Here is a 19,576-nt window from a genome sequence, read left to right as displayed (position 1 = left end):
ATACACTGATGGTAATATTACTATCACAAATTTGCACAAGTTCAAATGAGTTTTTATCTAAAGGCCTTGAGATATCATTTATGATAAAAGTTTTATGGGGTTTATAACAAATATTTCCATTTACACATTGTAATGAAGAAAGTGAAGCATATAAGGGACTGTTAAATTGCTAGCATGTCTACTGTGCCCTACAAACACACTGATTTATCTGTCTTTTACTTATACAATTACAATTAAATGGCAGAAAAAAAAAAAACACCAAGAAGTAGAGTTTTCTTATCATTCCATTTTATAACTATTCTCTAACTTGTAAGGAGAAAAATCAAAATTTGATGAAACTATAAACAGAACCAAGCACATATTTTTCTGTATAGAGGGAACCTTTGGCATCAACCTTCTTTGTCTCTGACCCAGGATTAAAAAAATAAAGACAAAAGTACTGTAAATTAATAGTCCATGTTCTTATAGGGAAAAAAAATGCTACCATTTCACAGTTATCCATTAGTTAAATATATTAGAATGCATGATATTTTGTTAGATGAAACATATGCTTTTAAATCTTTTAAATTTATGTATTTTATCCAAAAATTATAATTTCCCTACCTCATTCTCAGCTCTGTACAGTGGGGAAATAATCAGAAATAAAGTTAAATCTATGCCATAAAGGATATGCAGGAAGAGGTAATGCATATATGTATAAAACAATAACATATAACAGTAGAAATTATTCTATCATTAAAACTTTAATGAATGATCTAGACAATAAATGAAGTTTCGTAAGAGCATGCAAACCTTAAAAGCCAAGAAAATTATTAAAGATGAGATAAACTAAGTAGACTATTCAACAATTCATTTTACTGATGTTACTAAGGTTCTCTTTAAACCAAGATGTACTAAAATGATCATCATTTGCCATGATTTATTGGTGCTGAGAGGACTTTTTGTCCAAATGTAATGTTTTGTCCCTGGACTTTTTGTCCAATGATGCTTCACTTGCCTTTAGTAGACGACCAAAACTTTTTCACAGTAGAGTTAAATTTAAATATGTAAAACAAAGGTGGTGACCTTGATAATATGGTAACTTAAATTCACAATGTGGTATATATATGTTTAGTACCAGATTCACTCCTCAATGCCCATTTTGACTCAGGTATTAGGGAATCACATAGCAGCACAGAATGGGGAAAGGAAGGAAAGTGATTTGTTGGTCTAATTTTGTTATTTAACAACATGGCCAAAGGTAAGTTTTGATTTCAGATAACAATGTCTCAATGAACAGTATTGGGGAAAATATTTACACAATGTCTCAATGAACAGTATTGGGAAAAATATTTACCGATATGAAAAAAAAAAAAGGAATGTTGAATCTCCACCTTTCTCATCTTCCACCAAAATTTCAAATGGAAAGTAAAAAAGAAGAAAAAAAACCCTGAGTACTAACAAAACATTGAGAGTTTTTTCGCTTTGTTTCTTTGTTTTTCAACATTTTACAGTGTTAAACAATTGGATACATGTCACCTAACAGAAATGCAAAATTTCTCTCTGAGAAAATACCATAAAAAACACAAACTAGAAAAATATATCTGTGAACTATGTAACTGACAAATGTTTCTGTTATTGATAATTTAACAGCTTGTAGCAGTTAAGAAGTAGAACAACTCTTGTTGTGTGAAATGTCCCCAAGCTGATCCTAAAAATTCACATGTGAATAATTTATGTGGGAGGTGCTAGAAGCAAAGTCAGGAGAGGGGGAAAGCAAGACAAGAGAAGCAAAGACACCTAATAAAGGGAGCATTATTACAGCAGCTACCACTGTGGGCGACAATAGCTTAATCCTACAGGGAAACTTGAGGAAATGGTGTAGAACACAGGCCTCAAGACACATAAACACAGGGGTGAGGGAGGGGGTATTTACCACCACCTTCTGCTGGCCTTTGGTGCAAAGCTGCCCTAAAGAGTGTTAATTCTCTAGCACTGTGGTCTGCTCTGTTAGAGAACTCTCTTAAAGAAAATAGATGCAGTTACTGGCAGCTGGAAGTTGGCTGGCACTCACTGGAATGGTTAATCTCAAGAGAAATGGCAGAGTTTCTATAGTCTCTGATATAAGGAGCAAATGATAGTAATTCTACTGGTGAAATGAACTGGTAGCTTAAATTAAAAATACACAAATGTTCCACAGTCATGAAAAATAAACTTCATTAATAACCATGTGATGCAAAATTCAAATATTCAAATTTTGCATATGAAAATTGTTTATGTAAGTCAATTCATTATGCCATATATCTAAAACTTATACAGTGCTCTATGTCAATCATATCTTAATAAAACTAGAAAAGTATAATAAAATAATATTTTTTAAAATTTGATTTTTTTATAATGTGAGAAAAATATTCTCTCATACATTGGCAGGAATATACTGATAAAAGGTTTATGGAAAATAAGAAGCCCAAATGTTTACAGTGTTTGATATACATTGACCCAACAGTTTTACTTTCAGACCATCCTATTTACAATTGCAACTCCATTTGTGACACTTCGATCACCCTTCCACACTTTCTTTTTCTCCATAGTATATATCACCATTTATTTATTAAATATCATTATTTATTTCTATAGTTTGTTACCTTCACTAAACTATACGCCACATGAGGTTAAGGATTTTTGTCTGCCTTATTCCTTGGCACCTAGACTTGAGAAGACTAGCTCACACATAATAGATAGTCAAGAAATTTGTTGAATGGATGATTTTTCCATGAATCCATCATTAGACAATAGAAAAACTGATCACAAATATATTTAAATAAAGTTTATCTTGATGTTGTTTATAACAGTAAAAATCAGAAAAAACATAATGACCAAAAAAATGTGCTGTTTGCATAATATACACATATATTACACACATTAAAAATGATAATCTGCATATATGCTTTTGACATGGAAAACTGGGTATGATATATCATTAAGTCAACAATGCAGTTTACCAAACGGCACATCCAGTATGACTCAGTTTTGGATAAATATATATTTTTAGTATAAATCTAAATCTAGGACAGTATAAAGAGAAATATTAACTCTGGTTAATTCACTACTCACAGGTAATTTTTAATTTTTTCTACTCTAAATTTTATATAGTATGTGCCTTATAACCATAATGAATTATAAGTCTATTTTTATTGTGAAAACATGTTGAATCTAATATAGAAAGTCTAGAGTGGCTAAAAGGCTACATCTTTAATTTTTACAATGTAGGGAATTGACCAAACATCAAACAGATAAACACTTGAAAACAACCAAAATATTTGTATTTATTATGATACTAACTTGTAAATTGTTTATGTAACCTAGACTTTACATTAGAGTTGCATTACTGATGGCATGAGGACTAAACTAGTTTTACTAAACGAGCTCATTAATGGTATATATTTATGTGTATTTTGGAGGAAAAATACCACTAAAATTAAACTTGTTCTTTTACCATTTCTGGGATCTGATAGTACTATTAAACAAAAGCATAACTTTTCACTTCGGTTAGTTCTTACTCAGACCAATATCAATTTCTTAGATTAATGCTGGAGGCAATAAAATCCTAAGAGAAGAAGACATTTCCATTTTTTTGTTTATCATGATCAAAAATGTATAAAACTCTCTATAACTATACTTTAATAATGCCTAGAGCACCAAATAATAGACTTTAGGTATTCACTTGAAACAACTGGCAGAATTATTTGTTTTATTTCTTACTTCAGTTTTAACAGCATATCCATCACTGATGTTGCTACAATTTCGCATACTAGTTTTCATAAGAGCAGAAATTATGCTATTCTTCATGTCAATATAGTCTCATAATCCCTTGTCATATTTTAATAGAATAAGCCAAAAGAAATACACTTTAAGATCAAGTAGTTGATGCAAAGCTAGAATAATTTAGGGTGCACATTTTTCTCTAGTTATTAAGTAACATTTGTCATTATTTCATATTTTTAAGATGACTCATTTAGAGGCAATCGCAAGAGCTATGTAGATGTATATCTTAAAATATAAGATCAGTTGTATGTCGGTGGTAGTTGCAGTAACCACATACTACAATCCTCAGGACTGCTCACAGAACCAGGAAGACGGGCCTCTGCCTGATGCCCTGTGCTTAGAGACCCTGCACATAACAAACTCACAGAGATAAATGTGTTAAAGGATGCATGAAGGCCCTGGTCAATGGGATGCAGTGCTCAGTACTGGCACAGCATAACCCATAACATTATAAATCCACTGCTATGACTAACACTGTTTACACCATGGGAACATTTCACATTTTTTCCCTATGTCCTCAAAAATAAAAGGTGACTCCATCTAGACGCCATGAAGGTTTCTGGTATGTGTTCCTGTCAACACTGGACACAGACATATTTCAAAGAAAGGAGATGATTTGAGTAGTGGAAGTACTTAAGTAAGAGAGGAGACAAAGTAACTGTCAGATCCTTCCTCTCAGGACAAATGCAATAGCCTTTTATTTTTCAGTTTTATTGACGTATAATTGACAAATGCAATTTTTATATTTAGGATATAAAAGTGATGTTCTGATATATATATACATTGTGAAATGAACACAACAAACTAATTAGCATATCCATTATCTCACATGGTTAACACTTTCTCTGTGTGTGTGTGTGTGTGTGTGTGTATGTGTGTGTGTGTGGTCAGAATGCTTAGGATTTACCCCCCTAGCAAATATCAAGTATAAAATACAGTATTGTTACTAACAGCCACCAAGCTGCACATTAGATCTACAGAATATATTCATCTTGCATAACTGATACTGTGTACACTTTACCAAGATTTCCCCATTTCCCCTACCTCCCAACCCATGACAGCTATTATTCTATTCCCTTCTTCTCTGAGTTTGACTATTTTAGAGTCTACCCATAAGTGAGATCATGCAGTATTTGTTTTTTTGTGCCAGGCTTATTTCACTTGGTATAATGTCCCTCAGGTTGATCCACGTTGTCACAAATGGCAGAATTTTTTTCTTCTTTAAGGCTGAATAATATTCCATTGTGTGTGTGTATCACATTTTCTTTATCCATTCATCTTTTTATGACCGTTTAGGTTGTTTCCATATCTTAGCTATTGTGAATATTGCTGCAGTGAACATGGGGGTCCATTATCTTTGAGATACTGACTTCATTTTTTTGGATATATACACCCAGAAGTTGGATTGCTGGATATTGTATTTCTATTTTTAATTTTTTGAGGAATTTACATACTGTTTTCCACAATGGCTGTACCAATTTATATTCCCATAAACAGTGTACAAGGGCTCCCTTTTCTCCACATCTTCACCAGCATTTGTTTTCTCTTGTCTTTTAAATAAGAGCCATTCTAACAGTTGTGAGGTGATAGCTCATTGTGGTTTTGATTTGCGTTTCCTAATGATTAGTGACATTGAGCACCTTTTCATGTACCTGTTGCCCATTTGTATGTCTTCTTTTGAGAATTATCTATTCAGGTCTTTGTTCATTTTTTATTCAGGTTTTTTCATTTTTTGCTATTGAGTTGTAGGAATTGTTTACATATTTTGGATATTAACCTCTCATCATATACATGGTTTGCAAATATTTTTTTCCCATTCCGTAGGTTGTCTGTTCACTCTGTTAATTGTCCCTTTGTTGTGCAGAAGCTTTTAGTTCGATGTAGCTCCACTTGTTTGTTTTTATTTTTGTTGCCTATGCTTTTGGTGTCATATCCAAAAACTTATTGCCAAGACCAATATTAAGAAGCATTTCCTCTATATTTTCTTCTATTAGTTTTATGTTTACATCTTTAATCCATTTTTAGTTGATTTTTGTATATGGTGAGAGATAAGAGTCCAACTTCATTCTTCAGCATGTGGCTGTCCAGTTTTCCCAACACTGTTTACTAAAGAGACTATCATTTCCTCATTGTCAAAGACACCATAAGAAACTAAAACTACTGGCCAATATTCCTGATGAACACAGATGCAAAAATAGTCAACAAAATACAAGTAAACTGAATTCAACAGCACATTAAAAGGATTATAGACAATGACCAGGTGGGATTATTTACCCCTGGGATGCGAGGATGATTCAATATACCACATTAACAGAATGAAAGATAAAAACCACATGATCATCTCAATAATGTAGAAAAAGACTTTGATAATTCAACATCCACTTACGATAAAAACTCTCAACAATGTAGGTATACAAGAAACTTCCTCAAAACAATAAAGGCCACATAAGAAAATTCCACAGTTAATATCATACTCAGTGAGGAAAAACTGAAAGCTTTTCATGAAGATTTGCTACAAGGCAAGGACACTCACTCTCAGCACTCTTTTCAACATAGTACTGGAAGTCCTAACTAGAGCATTTAGCCAAGAAAGAGAAATAAAAGCATCCAAATCAGAAAGAAAGAAGAATTATCTCTGTTTGCAGATGACATGATATAGAAAAGCCTAAAGAAATAACAAAAAGCTGTTAGAACTAATGAAAGAACTCAGTAAAGTTGCAGGATACAAATCAACATACAAAAATCAGTGGCATTTCTATATGCTAACAACAAACTATCTGGAAAGGAAACTGAGAAAACAATCCCATTCACAATAATGAATACAAACACTTAGGAATAAACTTAACCAAAGAGGTGAAATACTTATACACTGAAAAGTACAAAACATGGATGAAGGAAATTAAGAAAAACAGATAAATGGAAAGACATCCTATGTTCATGGGTTAGAAGAATTAATTGTTAAAATATTCAGCTTCACCACATTTTTGATGTGAACTTCAGCTAATCCAGTTTACAGTCACTTATTTTCATGGTATTCCATGAAAGCTGAATTGTACCTAAAATTTGTCAACTAGGTCACTTGTAAGGGTATTGTTATTTAAAGGAACAAATTCAAAAGCAAACTAACTAAAACAAAAACCCAACTATGAACATGCCTATGAACATCTATTACTTTTCGGTTTGTATTTGCACAGCAGAGCAAGGAGGCACCATGTAAACTGCTCCATATTGTGGGAGAAATGTGGTCAAAACTGCTTCTTCAAAAGATGTGACTTGCACAAAATGAGATTCTACAGCAAGAACATACATGATCTGTTTATTTTTTTTTCTTTCCAAGATGGATAGTTTCATGATGATGGATTATTCTAAAAACGTCCAGATTGTATCACATTTTATGGATAAGGTTTCCAATCATTAGGATGTCAGTATTTTGAAATAATAACAGAAGATATCTCTATAATGTGCTCTGATGGTTGGGTCAACACTAAATACGTTATATGCCTGCAATATTTAATTTTGGAATTTTGTTTTTAAGGTACAATAAATTTCACCCATTGTCTTCAAGTATATGACTCATTAATAACTTTACAACACTATCTCCAAATATATTAAGTTGAATTGAAAACTACTGAGAGAAGCAAGATCAAGCAGAATCAACCATGCTTGTGCCAATATACAGAAAATATTATGTCATATGTTAGTGAAAAACAGCATGGTCCGGTAAACTGCAGGGAAATGAGGCATAGGTGGAAGGACAAGTACCAGGGAATAGACCCCCTGAACCTCCTTCATGGCAGAGTAAGTTGTAGAGTAATTGTACCAGCTGTTTTACTGGAAGAAAGTCTAGCCTTTTCATAGAATATGAAATAGTAAAGGGCATCTCAGCACTACTTGTATTTCCTGGATGAGGAGGAAGATGCTACTGGGGACAGAGTACCAGGCTTAACTAAGAAAATACGAACATTAATGGGACACTTTGTATTGCAAGGATTACTTGACCAGTAGACTATGTAGAGAATTGCTTTTTCTAAGAAATTAAATTTTCTTGAAAAAAATCACTAGACCAGTTATTATTGCATACACATAAATATGTATATAAATATGTACTTACTAGATTTAAACTTTAAAATAGCAGAGACTGTTGTAGCCAGTGGATGTATTAAGGAAATATACACAAACATTCTCAAATAAATACATATGCTTCAGAAACAACATTTAAATAATATGAATCCTAGAGTTTTCTGTCCCTAATATCCACACACTCTCCCTCTACTCATTTGACTAGACGTTCTATGTACCTTGGGGGAGGAGTAATCCAGCAGAAAAACCCAGCAGAAAAATTCTGTCTTCATTTGAAGACAGAATTATAGTTTAATCCAAGGGTCTTCTTATTTCATTTACAAAAGTTGACTTTAGATCTCTACAGAACTGGAGAGGGATCTACTTCATAAAAAGAAGTAAACTTAGCTTTTTAGGATGTCTCTTACATGGCACTCTGTTCTTATATACTCTCAGATTTCATGTCGGCTCATGAAGCTTGTTGGAAAGCCTCAGAATGCATTACCTTTTTACTTTTGAGGTAGCTAGTTCAGCTAAAGCTTTATTTACACAATAAGGAGAGAAAAAGAAAAGTGTTTTGGCCCACTGCAAATATCCTATAAGTATCAAAGCCAGTTCAGTGATATAATAATGATTATTTTTGGCTTCTGAGCAGTTTACCTACAGTACTGGACATGACCCCCTTCATATTACATGATAAATAGTAAACAGGGAGGAAATGTTGCCCAGGCTTAACTGACCTAGTGGACACACATTTAAAAGAATTGGAAGAGTAAAGCTATGGCACACTAGTGCATGTTCTGTTAACTTGAGATAGAACACATCTATAATATCCCAACAACAATTCATTGTAATATAGTTTCTTTCAACATTTGACCAGTAATTTGGACATGATCCTCCTAAGGGAACAGAGCATTTATAGATGAGGCTTCATATTATATTGATGGATCTGTTAAATTAGAGTTTTCCTAGTAGCTATTGAGCAATTAACCTACTAAAATTCCACCTCCTCACCCCCCTTGACAAGGGCTTTTATGTACTTCATCACATACAATCACCAGAACTAGAATACTGCCTGTAACAATCCTATTGGAACTAAAGAGGAATGTGACACAGGGTATTAGGGACTTCTTAAACACCTCCCAGCATGGATGAAAAAGGGTGTCCTTTATTCATATTCTTTCATGAAATACATCTACTAAAAAATGGCAACATTCCCAGATCAGGGCATATCACTATAATTGTTCAATCCACAGACAGGACAAGTTAAGATCTGCTTAAAAGATTTATTGAGCACTTTCTGGGTCTCAGGCATGGTGCCAAGTATTTTATATCCATTTTCTCACGTGATCCCCAGAAAAACTTTATAAGGGGTTTACTGCCATCATCCCAACTTTATAGGTGAGGAAATGGAGGTTCAAAAAGGTTAAATAAATTGCCCTAAATCACGAAGTTAGTAAATGGAAGAAGCCAGGATGATAATTTTTTGAATTACAACTATTTCATAGATTAACCAATGTACTTATTAAATTCATTAGCTATATTCCGACAAGTGAGATTTGTTTGGACTAGGGATTCATGTTCCAGGTAAAAACCACAAAGCACACCTGGACAAGCTACTTAAAATAACAAAATGCACATTTGAATGGAAAGATTATTTTCTGAAACTGATTTCATGAATTTTTTCTATGAAGCCAAAAATGACTTAAATCCCAATCTACTGTTAAAATGACAAAAAAATCCTAGATGTAATCTATTCATAACTAGCATAAATACAGCAATAATTCCTTGGCTAACTGTCATTCTTGACAGTTTAGGAAAACAATTAATAATAATATAGGGAGTTTACTGTAGTGAAAGCAAAACAAAACAAACAAATGTAGGCTTTAGGCTAGATATACCTGGCTTTGCTGCTTATGAGCAGCAAATTTGGGCAAGTTATTTAACCCTTCTGAGCCAGTTTCCTCAGCAATAAAATGAGGATCCCAGTTCCTGAGTGGCATGGCTGTTGTTAGGATTAGTGGTACTAAGGCCATTGTGACATGGTGTGTCTTCCACAATCTTTATCCATCATATCATTCTCTAGAGTGAATTATATCGAAATAATACCTTCTACTGTCTGAGGCTGAGATTTTGTATGCCAGGAAAAGAAAAAGCCAGAATTTTAATAAATTTCGGAACACTGAATTAGAAGACACAGGGTATCTGCTATCAAATGTTCTTTAAAATAAAGATGAAAGGAGTAAAGTCTAAGTTCTCTGTACTTCTTGCAATTTTAATACCTAAAAGAGGAATGCTATTCACAATATGTACTTTTAGTGAAAAGAAGTTATATTAACGGGGAACAAAAGACCATGAATAAGAAAGGAAAAAAAGAAAGCTCTCAATTCTAGGCTACGCTGCAGACATTACTTTTCCCAATCCGCCACTACTTTTTCTAGGTCTGATATACCAAGAAAGAGTTGTGGAAGCAGTGGCCCAGAGTACTGAACTAAGAAAGCTTGAATTCAAGGAGGTTTCGGCTCTGAGTAGCTCTGTAACCCTAGACAAGTCATGGATTCTGAGATGATTCCTCTGTAAACTGAATGTTTGGACTAGTTGCACTCATCTCTACCAGCTATGAGATCCAATAACTATATACTTCTAATTTTAGTAACTGTCAGCAAACAGATTTCAGCAGGAGATAAGTGAAAGGTGGCTATTAAAACATTTGAAGGAGGTGCTTCCCTGGTGGTGCAGTGGTTGAGAGTCCGCCTGCCGATGCAGGGGACATGGGTTTGTGCCCCGGTCTGGGAAGATCCCACATGCCGCGGAGCGGCTGGGCCCGTGAGCCATGGCCGCTGAGCCTGCGTGTCCGGAGCCTGTGCTCCGCAATGGGGGAGGCCACAACAGTGAGAGGCCCGCGTACCGCAAAAAACAAAAAAACAAAACAAAAAAAAAACATTTGAAGGAGATTCCAAAATATGCCCCATAAATAAGTACATTATTTGACACAGAAAAATCAAATTTGTACATAACAATTTTTAGGTAGTTTCAAAATAAAATACAATAAACTGTACTAGATTAAAAATATAAGACAAAATATGTATTGTTGGAGCACCTATGCAAGTATAAGGTGTGGTAAACCAATGAAATCGGAATTTGAATTTATGTTATAGCTTGTGGAATCAGCTTTGTCAGTTTATGTTCATATGCTTAATGTATTTTGGTATAGGAAAACTGGTTTCATTAATTTATTTCAAAAATCCTACAAATATTTGCTGAGTACCTAAATATGCTGGGCCCTGTGCTAGCTACAAGAATGATACCAGTGATGAAATATTTCACATTTTAATGGGGACAGATGCTAATCACATAAACTATGATAAGTACTGCAAAGGAAGAATTAAAACTGCAATGTGAAAAATTAACATAGAGTATGATATAGACTGTGGATTTAGGAAGACTTTTTTGAGGAAAGGACTTCATATTTAGGTTGACAACTATGAATGAGAAGTTGCAAAAAATAAAAGTAGAGGGAATCTGAAAAGGCTACATACTACTGTAGGATTCCAACTATCTGACATTCTGGAAAAGGCAAAATTCTAGAGACAGTGAAAAGATCAGTGTTGGACAGGAGTTAGGAGAGGGAAGGATGAATAGGCAGAGCACAGAGGATTTTTAGGACAGTGAAAGTACTCTGTATAATACTATAATGATGGGTATATGTGATTATAAATTTGTCCAAACCCATATAGGTGTACAACACCAAGAGTAAACTCTATTATAGATTATGGACTCTGGGTGATAGTGATGTCAATGTAAGCACATCATTTACAAAAAATGTACCACCCTGCTGGGCAGATATTGATAATAGGGGAGGCTGTGCATGTGTTGGGGCAAGAACTCTATGGAAAATACCTAAACTTTCTGCTCAAATTTTGCTGTGACCCTACGAGCGCTGCAAAAAATAAAGTCTATTAAAAAGTATAGAGAAGAAGATTCAAGATGTGCAGGACTTGAAGCAGGAAATTTTTAAGGATTTGAAATAGAAGGTATGGGTTTCTTGTCATTCTAAGACAGTCTTATCCATCTAAGATATTTCTCAAGATAAATATGAGCTGTGAATGAATCTTAAACTAAAAATACATAAATAAAACCAAACTCTAAGGCCTTAAGTGCTCATGTAAAAGAATTATACTAAAATGCTCTCTAAACAACCATACATATTTATTCCATAGTACCCATTAGCTAATAGTTTTAAATTATACGTTTTATATACACACACGTGCACGCATATATATATATATATATATATATATATATATATATATAAAACAAGTAGTGTCTCTAAAACTTCCTATAACTTTAGCTCAAAAATTAGACACAATGTAAATTAACATCTGTTCCAGTTTCTAATACTACATAACAAATTAACCCAAAACTTAGTGACTTAAAAACATTTAATAATAATAAGCCCTGGGTTCTATGGATCTAAAGCACAGGCAGGAGGTGATTTGTCCCTATTGTATCTCAAGTAGGAAAATTTGAAACTGGGGCTCATTTGTCAGCTGGGGGCTGGAATCAGCCAAAGCCTACTTCACTCACATATGTGGTGCCTGGGAGGAAATAACTCAAAGACTAGGACTGCTGACTGGAGTTCCTATATGTGACCCCTCCACGTGGCTTTGCTTCCTCCCAAAATGTTGACTTCAAGGTAGTCAGACTTCTTATATGGAATCTTTGGACTCCAAACACAAATATTCCAGAGAATAAAGTAAAAGCTACATCACCTTTGAGGACTTGACCTCTGAACTCATGCACTGTTGTTTCTGCTATATTCTGTTGGCCATAAACAATTTGGAAGCCCACTTAAATTTGAAAGAGTATATAGATGCCACCTACAAACTGAAGGAAGTGTGAAAGAATGTGTAGAATTCTTCATTTCTATAACATCTAAAGCACTACTATAATCATGAAAATAGTAGCCTCTACTTCCAGATGTGCTGGTTAAGTCTACTCCTTCTCAGGAAATTATTATTTCTCCTGAAGCATTCTCAACCCCATTTTTCTGTCATCTTTGTATATTCTCTATCTTGATTGGCCATAGTGCCTCTTGTAATTTCTACTACATTCTCACCTAGGGACCTAAATTGATTACTTCGATCACTATCCCATCATGTTAGAAATTACTTCTCAGCATTCCATTAATACATATTAATGTAATGATATTTAATTAATACCTTAGTTATAATTAATAAATAATATTTAAATAACGCTTTAATAATTCTATTAAATTCCTAAGTTTCCCAGCTGACCTTCTAATTTCCCCCATCTATATTCTAATGGACTTGATAAGACTTGCATGCTAAGACTGAACTCTCAGCTCTCCTTTCCTTCTCTCATGTTCCCATTCATTCTCAGAGCACCAACTACCTCTTCCATGTCACAAGTCTCTCTACTTCTCATAAAATGCTTCATAGCAGTTAATGCTTATATATATATATATATATATATATATATATATATATATATATGTATGTAATAAGAAAAGAGAATAAATCTTTTCCCCATCAAAATACTTGTATTTTAGCAGTATCCTAAATTTGCCCAGCAAAGCACTGCACTAATTCAAAATACCTCTTATATGTGGGAAAATATAAAACATCATTCCCAGTTTCATAAAGTTGGAAACTTGAAATTCTGGAAGAAAAGTACGATTTCTCTTCTAGTATTCTGTTAATTACTGTAATAGGACAAATGAAGCTGTGAGCTTGAGCCAAGAAGTCTATACCACTGTTTCTCAAATTTTCTGTGGTTGAAGAGCCATGTTTTAAAATTTACAGTTCATGCTGCATACCAGAATTCTTACATAATAACAGTAAAGTGAATTAACAGAAAAAATAATCATGCCCTTGGATTTCAAAGTAATGTCAAATTGCTATTAAAGTTTCTAAATAATTGCTCTCAATTTCGTCCCCATCTAGTCATGGACTTGTAATAAAGAGTTCACCTACCAGTGTGGATCCTCACATCACGCTTTGAAGAGCAGTGTTCTCCACAGTCCTGCTCTAAGGACTTCTCTAACTGTTGAGCATTCCTTAGCAAGTAGGTCTTAACACTTGGTTTCCAGACTTCCACACCCTAGTTTTATTAGAAAATAACCATTTTAAAAATGATGGATTTGCAGTCAATTAAGCCAACTGTGCTCTTTTCCCCATGGGGGCCCAGTGCGCAATGGCTGCAAACAGCAGCCTCCTCGGTAGTGTATGCAGCCTGTTGCCTGTATGGGTTGCCCTAAGGGACCTTGGAGACTGCCCTTTCCAGTGGACATTAAAGACTGGCATGCTGTCCCCAGTCTAGGCTCCAGACAAGTATGTGCAGTGACTTTAGAAAGCCCCAGAGCAAAGTGGCCAGGGTCCACATTGGTCAAGTCATAATGTCCATCTGCACCAAGCTGCAGAACAAGGAGCATGTGATTGAGGCCCTCTGCAGGGCCAAGTTCAAGTTCCCTGGTCACCAGAAGATCCACATCTCCAAGAAGTGGGGATTTACTAAGTTTAATGCCCATAGATTTGAAAACATGGTGGCAGGAAAGTGGCTCATCCCAGATGGCTGTGGGATCAAACACATCCCTAGTCATGGCCCCTGGAAACATGGCGGGCCCTGCACTCGCGAGAGCCTTGGCGCTGTCCCCTCCTTACTCATGCCCACCGATAAATCCTACTCTCTTGTAAAAAAAAAAAAAAAAAATGAAGGAAATAATTCACCAAGATTAAAGAAATAGCTATCCCACATTCCAAGTTTTAAATATAAACTGAGAAGTCAATATATCAGAGGAGAAAGTAAATTAAATAATGAAGAATAATAGAAAAAAACAGATTTTAAATTATCACAACATTGAAAGTGAATGAAAATCGACTTATAGGACAAGGAATAATAAGAACAAACTGACAAAATAATAATATTGAACATGATAGATTTTCTTCATTTTAATTTTACAAAATATCTACTCTGGGGAACATACTTTTACTGATTAATGTCATTTAACAATTTTGAGCTCATAGGTTTGGGTTTTAAAGCCTGATGAAAGCTAAATACAAATTCAAACATATAATATTTCACATTTAATTTCATGGACTTTTAAAAATTCATAGATCACTGATTAAGAATCCCTGATAAAGTTACAAGTAAAATATTTTTATAAGTTCAAAAATGTTGTAACTTTCAAATTGTGAATTGCTACTTTGTTTTTAGTGGAATGGAATTTAGATTTTAAAATACTAGAAGAACTAATGTGCAAATCCTCGGGAAAGTGAACCTATAATAGTTTACTAACTCTTCACATGGTCATTTTTTATATAAAGCCATTATATAATATATTCCCTGTGTTGTACAAGGATAAGATCCTTGTATCTTATCTATTTTATACATAGTGGCTGTACCACTTAATCCCCCTCACCCATTTTGCCCCTTTTCCTCTTCCCTCTGACAACCAACAGTCTGTTCTCTGAATCTGTGAGTCTGTTTACGTTTTATTGTATTTTTTCAATTGTTTTATTTTTTTAGACTCCACATATAAGTGAAAACATACAGTATTCCCCCTGCGAGGTACTCTGGAGTTCTCAAGAGTATGCATGCACGTGTTTCTGATGAGAAGCTTCCTAGTTTTTTACTTCAGTATCTCCTTTGAGAGAATGAGATATTCATAGAGTGGCAAAAAAAAAAAAAAAAAAAAAAAAAAAAACAGTGAAATTTAGTCTCCAGAACATGGACTGTTAACATGAAACCCTTTTATTGATTCCCATTCAGGACAAAAATAGATACTTAGATAATACTTCCTTCAGAAGTGCCTTTTAAGTTTTCTGATGTTAAAGTATCACTAAGTAATATTTACAGAAATGAGGAAAATGGGATACCTGAATACTCTTTGGCTTTGATTTATGCAACTCAAGGATCTAGAGTTTTAAATATATTTCTGTTCTTCCATAGAAAATCTACCCACAAAAGTTTGTTTACAAAATCAGAAAAGAAAAAGCCACTTCAGGCATATATAATAGTTGGCATTTATTATGTGTTTACTGCAGGCCAAGTATTGTGCTAAACATTATGAATTAGGGAAATCATTATCATCGTTTTATACATGAGGAACCTGAGGATTAGACAGGTTAACTAATCTGACCAAGATATTAAAGATAGTAAGTATTACACCTGGGATTCAAATTCAAGACAATGTGATTCCAAAGGCCTGAATTATGCCAGCTCCATCCCACCACCACCACCACAACCACCTCTGACATCACTGCCACCATCACCACAGCCATCACCATGACCACCAGCACCCCATCTTTTGCCTCAACCGATGTTTCTGAAGAAGTCAGGTTCCAGAGCAAAATGAGGTGGTGGTAGTTGTGTGTGGTAAGGACATGAAGTTAATATTCAAAATATACACCTGAGACAGAATCTTCCATAGTAGAAACCAAAAGTACATACTTTACCACACTCCCCAGGCAATTCTTACACAAAGTAAAATGAAAGGACCACTGTAATATGCAATAGTGCTTCAATTTATATGGAAGTATTTCAATTATTAAAATATTTCAAGAAACATTTTTAAGGCTACAAAAATATAAATAGAAAGGTAAATGGGACAATATTTTAAGTATAGATGCAGTTGCTTACTCTTTTGTGTTTTGTGGCATTTGAAACTGTATGACCTAATGCAATTAGCAAGCAAGTATACAGTAAGAATTTAGTATAAAACACAATAGGTTTATTAGGAATAAATGACTCCTCAAGCACTAATCTGTTTCCAAAATTTAAGACAAAGAAAGCAATGCAATATAGATTAACTTTCAAAATTTTGTATTTGCACTTGCATTTAAGGCATGTTAATGAGAGAGCCTTATTAGGTAAAATGGTATCACACTTTGCAATGGCACAGAAAAACTTAGATTAATAGATTTTTTTCAAACTTTCCATTCCTCACATTTATTTGCATCATATAACTACATGGCAAACAAAGCATAACATGGGCATTTTGACGCTATCATACTTTATACAAGGACATTTCAAGTAAAGAAAATTTGGAAAATGATGACAGGTGTCTATGTTTCACCATCCTCTCATTACTCTCCATAGGTCCCCAGACTAGCCATTTGAAACTAATTCATTAATTACTTAATGAATTGTGCACATATGTTCAAAGACACCATGGCAAGATTGTTCTCTGTAGCATTTTTATGCAAAGCGGAAAAAAATAAACACAACCTATTTGTCCTCACTAAAAGAATGAAAAACAGTTAATTATTCATATAACAGAATATTATCAACAACTATAAGTAATAAACAAAATCTACATATTTTGACATGGACATATCTCAAAATATTAAGTCAAAAGATCCAGCTTCAAAAGTCTACATGTAGTATGAGTCAATTTATGTAAAAAATTAAGAATAAGGAAAAGGGTATCAGGAGGAAAAAGTGGGTAAGGCATTCAAGGCAGCAGTCCTAATCAAGGTAAAGGAAGAAATACACAGAGTATTTATATGCCATATTCTGGGAATAGGCCGCAGTCCTCCATATGAAATTGTCAGGAAAAGATGCTAGAGAGAGACAGTGGCCAGACTGTGAAACATTCTGATGGCTGTGCTAAGGAATTTGGACTTTACTATACTGGAAATGGAGAGACAGAAAAATTATTTAATAGGAGGATGAAATGAGCAGATCTATGCCTTAGGAAGATAACTGTGACTATCAGATGGAGAGGTCGGTAACAGAATTAGAAACCTGTTAAAATAATCCAGGTAAAAGACAATAACTGACTCTGAGAACAGTTTGCATTATCAGCAGGTATTTCAGGAGCAGATCTCAGTAGAAGACTAGGAACATATACCCAATCCTCATAAGAAAAGGGGGATTATAAAAAGTTAGATTAAGTGGTATAAAAATGAGAATAAAGTTATGATATCTGAGAAGAAAATAGGATAAGACAGAACTCTGGCAAACATCTGTAGACTGACATTAAAGTAGCAGGCAAAGAAGGAAACATCATGGAAGACAGAAAGCATGATCAAAGAGGTGAAAGAAAACAAGGAGGAAGTATTGTTTCAGAAACAAGAGGAAGAAAATGTGTATTTAGTAAATAAAGAAGAGAGTAGATAAATGTATTTTAAGGATCTTTCCAGGCATTTTGATGGCTATCTAATGGATTTTTAGTTAAGAAAATACTTCACAAACTCTGACCTAACTAGTCAACAAAAATATATATATTCTCATGTACACTGGTTCATGAACACTTAAAGGTCACCAGGATACATACGTTATGGTCTCATGTATAGTACATTCAAAGTTAGGTATAGGTCTGAAGGAGGTGACTAATAATGCTTCAATTAAAGACATAATCTTGTAAAATCAGATATGGGAGTATAGTTTGAAGAACAGCAAGGAAATCAGAAATATACTGATAGAATGTAGTTTTGACTTGTATTATCATGGATGCTCTATTTAATTGTCATTGTAATTTTTCCTTTGGAAGCTTGTCATTATAATGCTAATAAGGTTATACATATTAAAATAGTTACAGTAAAGCAACTCTACATGTGAGTAGCCAAATTTAAAATACAAAAATTCAATTTATTCCCAACTTGTGGAAGCCTTCTCATTATAGATAACTGCTATAAAAAAGTATACTTTTTATTACCACTATATTACTAAAAACTTAAAGGGAAATAGATATCCTTTATAACATTAAAAAAAAAAAACCCTATCCAAGAAAACAAACTTCATTAAATTGTTGACAACATTTTTGATGAGTAATAAAGTTCTGATCTTAAGAATTAATTTTAAAAAATTTAACATGTTTTTATTATAATGTTACATACGTTTCACCCCTGTGGTTTCTTAGAGTAATTTTCTCAAAAAATTCCCATATGGACAATATTAATTAATGGATAAGTAATTATAAAATAAGCCTAAATATAGAATTAAAGTAAAACAAATTTTCCAGCAGTTCCTGAAAGATTCAATAATTTTCAAACAATTATTAAAAAGGAATCAAAGTGTCAGTCATGATTTGCTCATTCAGTTATTTTGCTCAAGTATTTAAATAATTGTTCAGATGATTGTTGTGGTCCAAAGGCGGGTTGGAAAAGAATTTCCAGACACAGGCAGAATGCAAAGATAGAGTTTCTTAGAGGGAAGGGTCGCTGCCAGAACAGCGGGCAGGCTTCCTAGTAGTCTGGGAGAGTCGAGCCAGAACATGTGCTATTGGTCAGTTTTTATAGCCAGAAAACAAAGGAATGGTCTGAGGTAAAAATTTCGTTTACTGATTGGTTGAGGCACATGTACCTTCCTTCTATAGGGTGGGAATGGGACAGGGCAGATGCCTTTCCTTATTTGGGACAGGTCTCCTCGCCCAGGTGGGCTCAGGAATTTCGTAACCATGGCAACACGGTGGTGAGGGCGATTAAGAGTCTGGTAGGGGGTGTAAAAAAAAAAAAATGTAATGCTGCAAGTTTTTCAGGCAGCACTGTCTTTTGTCCTTGAAGCACCATTGTCCTTCGAGCACCACACTGATGTATATAATGTAGTATTTCTTGAAACAGAACTTTGAAACTCAATCTAAATAGTGCAACTAGAGAAAGAATATAAGTAAAACAATGAGCTGTAGACTACAAAGCATTCTTCTGCAGCAGATGGAGAGCTCACATTATGCTCTTTTCTCTTATTCTGA

General features: G+C 34.1%; 1 protein-coding gene and 1 non-coding gene across 2 annotated transcripts in view; one reads left to right on the top strand and one right to left on the bottom strand.

The window, feature by feature from the left end:
• Positions 1 to 19,576, bottom strand: part of STPG2 (sperm tail PG-rich repeat containing 2) — a 423,221-nt gene that overhangs the window by 220,407 nt on the left and 183,238 nt on the right. The window lies entirely within an intron of this gene.
• LOC117312540 (small nucleolar RNA SNORA70) lies at positions 14,027 to 14,161 on the top strand. Its single transcript, XR_004526857.1, has one exon. It is a non-coding gene; the product is annotated as a small nucleolar RNA SNORA70 (small nucleolar RNA).

Source organism: Tursiops truncatus, chromosome 5 (assembly GCF_011762595.2).
Source record: "Tursiops truncatus isolate mTurTru1 chromosome 5, mTurTru1.mat.Y, whole genome shotgun sequence".
Taxonomy (NCBI): domain Eukaryota; kingdom Metazoa; phylum Chordata; class Mammalia; order Artiodactyla; family Delphinidae; genus Tursiops; species Tursiops truncatus.
Note: the sequence above shows the minus strand (reverse complement) of the source record. Positions and strands in the feature narration are given on the sequence as shown.